Source organism: Dipodomys ordii, unplaced genomic scaffold, assembly GCF_000151885.1.
Source record: "Dipodomys ordii isolate 6190 unplaced genomic scaffold, Dord_2.0 Scaffold31, whole genome shotgun sequence".
Taxonomy (NCBI): Eukaryota; Metazoa; Chordata; class Mammalia; order Rodentia; family Heteromyidae; genus Dipodomys; species Dipodomys ordii.
The window spans coordinates 6,583,693-6,587,995 of record NW_012267247.1 but is presented as its reverse complement, the minus strand read 5'-3'; the positions used below and the strand labels follow the sequence as shown (position 1 = coordinate 6,587,995).

General features: G+C 47.6%; 1 protein-coding gene across 1 annotated transcript in view; it reads right to left on the bottom strand.

Moving 5' to 3' along the window:
- The window catches only part of Rph3al (rabphilin 3A-like (without C2 domains)), a 104,503-nt gene extending 102,768 nt beyond the window's left edge, over positions 1-1,735 (bottom strand). Inside the window, exon 1 of the mRNA XM_013016593.1 lies at positions 1,663-1,735. The gene's annotated coding sequence lies outside the window, so the exon portion shown is untranslated. The remainder of the gene's footprint in view (positions 1-1,662) is intronic.
- Positions 1,736-4,303: the final 2,568 nt, after the last annotated feature.

The window sequence follows — 4,303 nt, the reverse complement described above, 5'->3', positions numbered from 1 at the left end:
AAGGCTGTTTTTTTGTTTTTGTTTTTTTTTTTTAACCAACAATAGTCAGGAAATCACATTCTTCCTGCCCCTGTCAGAACTCTGGCCAGAAGAGCTGCCTTCGGCAGACTCCACCTATTTCCCCAGGAACATTCCAGAACATTCTGTGCTATGCCAGGAAGCAGGTCACTGGGCCAATCCACTCCTTTCCTCTCAGTCCTGTGCAGGAGAGGCGGCTCCATCTTCAGGCCTCCATTGATACTCTCTGACCTCAGCTCAGTCCAGCATCCATTGACTCCCAGAGTCAGACCAAGGTTTGGCTACCTATTGGACCTGCTTCTCTCTGCTGTTTCTGGGCTGCATGCCAGAGGCAGCAGGAGATGGGTTCTGTGGCTCTGGCCTTAGTTTGATCTCTTAATAATCTTTTTACTTAGGCTCCTGACTGATCATCCTGTCTCCAGTCCTGATACCCATCACAAATAAATGAGGCTCTTTATAAAGTACCACGCTGAACCACTTCCCCCCTCGAGTACCTTCAATGGCTCCCACTGCCTCTGGAATTAAATTCAAAGTGCATACCCTCCCATTGATGGTCCTCTACAGGTAGTCTAAACCCACCCTCCAGTCCCTTCAGGACTTATCCACCCCGAGAAGACTGAATTGACACCAAGACTCACACCCACATTGCTGGAGCTGTAAGTACACTCACCCTCCAATCTCCACTTGGCTAGATGTTCTCCCTCTCTGACCCCATCAACTCTTCTATTCCTTCTGCCATCTCGGAACTCCTCTAAGCATGCTTTTCCCAAACCTGCCTGGCTCCCACGCCATTCTCTACTCCCCATCTTCCTTTTCCTTCACTCACTCTTTTACTTAAATTTGTTTTCAGAGGAAATTTCCTATCTCCAGCATGAATAGAAAATCCTATCATGTGCATAAATAAAAGGCAAGTGGGAGAAGAAAAAAAAAGTTATGTTCCTATATATGAAAACACTCCACCCTGGTTTGATTCCCAGCAGCACAAAAAAAAATCATGAAAAGAAATAACGATTCAAATGTTATAAATGCTCATCTGTAGATCACTTAAAATTCTTTCACACTACAAAAAAAAAAAAAGCTGCTTGGGCTATTTACTTCTGTCTCTGTTGAGGCCCTTGTATTTTGTTAGCTTTGTCTCTTGGCTACCTGAGGACTTTTCACAGTCTGTGCTGGTTGACCACAAACATGAGGGCCAGGGTGCCCCAGTTCCAGCCTATGCACAGGGAGATAGGCAGTCAAGAGTTCACCAACTTGTATTAGTTCTCATTGGGGATGGGGGGATGGTATTTGTCCCAAGCCCACCTGCTGCTCAAAACAGACAAACCCTCAACACCCCAACTTCATCCCTGTCCACTGGGACACTTGGAAGAAGGGAGTGGAAAGTGTTCAGAGTAACAGTCCTTGGCAAGAGACACTCCTGGCTTTCCTCCAACTGTCTCTTCCTCCTGCAGCAGGGCCCTGGGCAGCCAGGAAAGCAAATTTCTGTCAACCATTAACTAAACACTCTCCCAGTAAGATCCACACTCTTTCCCATGAGTGCACAAATTTCTGGGAAAATCCCATGCAGCAACTGCACCCTGGTTCCTGGGAAAGACAGAAACATCTTCCCAGGTCCTCCGAACCACAAGACCCAGCAACACCTACCAGGAAGCAGGGGTGGCCACCAAGGCCCTGGGGAGCCCAGCCAGGAGGAGGGCCTCCCTCCCACGGTTGTCAGGGGTGACCCAGGCGCTCTAGAAGAATCTCTGAATTGCTGAGACTTAAGTCAATAAGTGGCAGCCACAGGGAACGCCCAGCTGAAGCCAAACCCAGGCCTGGATTCTCCTGTGAGGATGGAAATTTGGTAAAGTCCATCCCATGGGCAGCTCTCTGGTGATCAAACCCCTCAGAGACAGTCTACTAAAACTGAACAGATGCAGGGCATTGTTAAAATTTTAATCAGAGGGAGGCCCTGTGGGGGAATGTGTGGGGGGGGTGCGCGCGCGTGTATGTGTGTGTGTGTGTGTACACACGCGCGCACAAGTTTAAAAAAAAAATCTGGAAACTTAGGCAAATTTCCAGGATGTTTTGTTAAAGGGGACATTTTCTGGAAAGGTCTCCAAAGATTCATTATAGGCAGTGGTGGCATATGACTTAAATAATTAAAAAAAAAAAAAAAAAACTTCCTGAGGTCTAGAGGGGAGAGGAGGGAAGGAGTATTAGGCTGTGGCTGTGGCTCATGAGAAAAAAGGTAAACAGAGGCCAGGGCAACTTGACCAGTGGGATAAACACTCCCAAAGGATGCACTGGACGAGGGTAATGAGACGTATCTGGGGAGCTCTGACATTCTTGACGTCTGCCTGCAGTGAGAAGGAAGACAACAAGATCTCCATGCTGACCTTTTCACAGTACAGACAAGCTCGAGAAGGAACAAAATGTTTTGGTGATAATAAAAACACAACACTGGCAACCTCGCTGGCTGTGGTGGGGCATGTCTGTAATCCCAGCACTCAGGAGTCTAAGGTAGGAGTATTATAAGTTCAAAGCCAATTTGGGTTACATGGAAAGACGAAGAAACTGAGGAAGGGAAAAAAAAAGAAAAGTCCTGAGAGGTGCTGTATCAAAGGGCAGCAGGTCGAGGCTGGGAAGGTGGCTCAGTGATAGGGTGCTTGTTTTGCATGCATGAGGCCCTGGGTTTGATTCCTCAGCACTACATAAGCAAAAACAAAAAAGCCGGAAGTGGTGCTGTGGCTCAAGTGGTAGAGTGCTAGCCTTGAGCTGAAGAGCTGAGGGACAGCGCCCAGGCTCAGAGTTCAGGCCTCACGACTGGACCCCCCCCCCAAAAAAAAGGCAGCAGGTGATGGGGCTGGGGCTGCTACATACTTGGGCATGCTAGGACCCAGCTGGGCCTCTGTACTCCATGTGCTAAGTTCAGCAGTGCAGAAGACAAGCCTCATCTGCCAGGGTCTAGCCTGGCCACTTTGTCCCCTGCCTGACAGAACTCAGAAACTGCAGGTGTCACCAAAATCAGATTGAAACTCATAAAGAGAGTCAATCCCCAGCTTGGGGGAAGGGGCTGATAGCTACATCAGACCCAGATTTGTAGATCCAGAGGCCAACTGGTGTTAGTGGTCAACATCCCCTTGGACTGCCTGAGACAAACAGACTAGTGAAAGGCTGCTTTCTCCCTGAGCTTACTACATGCGCAGGCAGCTCACTTGAGGGTCCACAGAGCCCATAATGAAAAGTTGCTTTTGTTGTGAAGCACTGACTACCTAATTTGGGCTCACAAATTAATGAAAAGTAGGGAAAAAAATCTTGGCATCTCTGCCTCCATTTTATATGTGTCTTTGCTCTAAGTCATTCTGTAATCACTTTGCTACCGCCAGGGAATCAGGAAAGATAGGACTGATCAATGACAACTTTGTGTCAAGGGACCAAAACGCTCCCTATAGAACAAGAGTTTTGTGGTGTCTCACACCTGTAATCCTAGCTACTCAGGAGGTGGGATCTAGATGGCACAGTTCAAAGCCAGCCTGCGAAGAAAGCTTGTAAGATTCTTATCTCCAATTAAGCACCAAAAAAACAGAAGTAGAGCTGTGGCTCAAGTGGTAGAGTGCTAGCGTTGAGCAAAAAAACTCAGGGACAACCCTGCCAGGCCTAAATTCAAGCCTCACAATTGGCAAAAAAAAAAAAAAAAAAAAGCAAGAGCTTCCTCAAGCTCAAGACAGACCACCCTCCAGGCAACAGTGACTTCCAATAACTACCCCAGAAGCCCTTGAGAACAAGGACTGAGCCAATGGTCAGCCAAGTACTCTATGGTTGGCACTGTTTGAACTGTTTGAACATTATATATTCTTCTCTCCCTCTTCCCCCAGTTCTGTTCAGAGCTAAAGCTCATATCTGTACCCTGAAGATGGCTGAAGATGGGCTGGAGTGCTCAGTTTGTCTTTTTCCATGGCTGCCTGAACAGACTCCCTTGCTCTGCCTTTGACTATGTCTCTTCTTGGTGTCTAGGAACCAGTGGCTGGTCCTGACCTGTGAAGCTCCTGCAGTGTGGGTCTGGGGTCTAAAACTTCAGTTTCTTATAAAGAGGCCTGAGAGTTCCTACTCCACACACCTGAGAACTATATGGATGCCAGTACACTGTTACACAGACATCAACCTCCAGAGCCCAGATGGTTGTATACTTGTGGGCTGGGGGGACAATTCTACTTCCAGCAAAGCAAGGCCAGGGACCTCGGCTGATTTTATATACATCTTACCTAATTGGCATTTCTTTCTCTGGGCCAAAGTAATTATATGC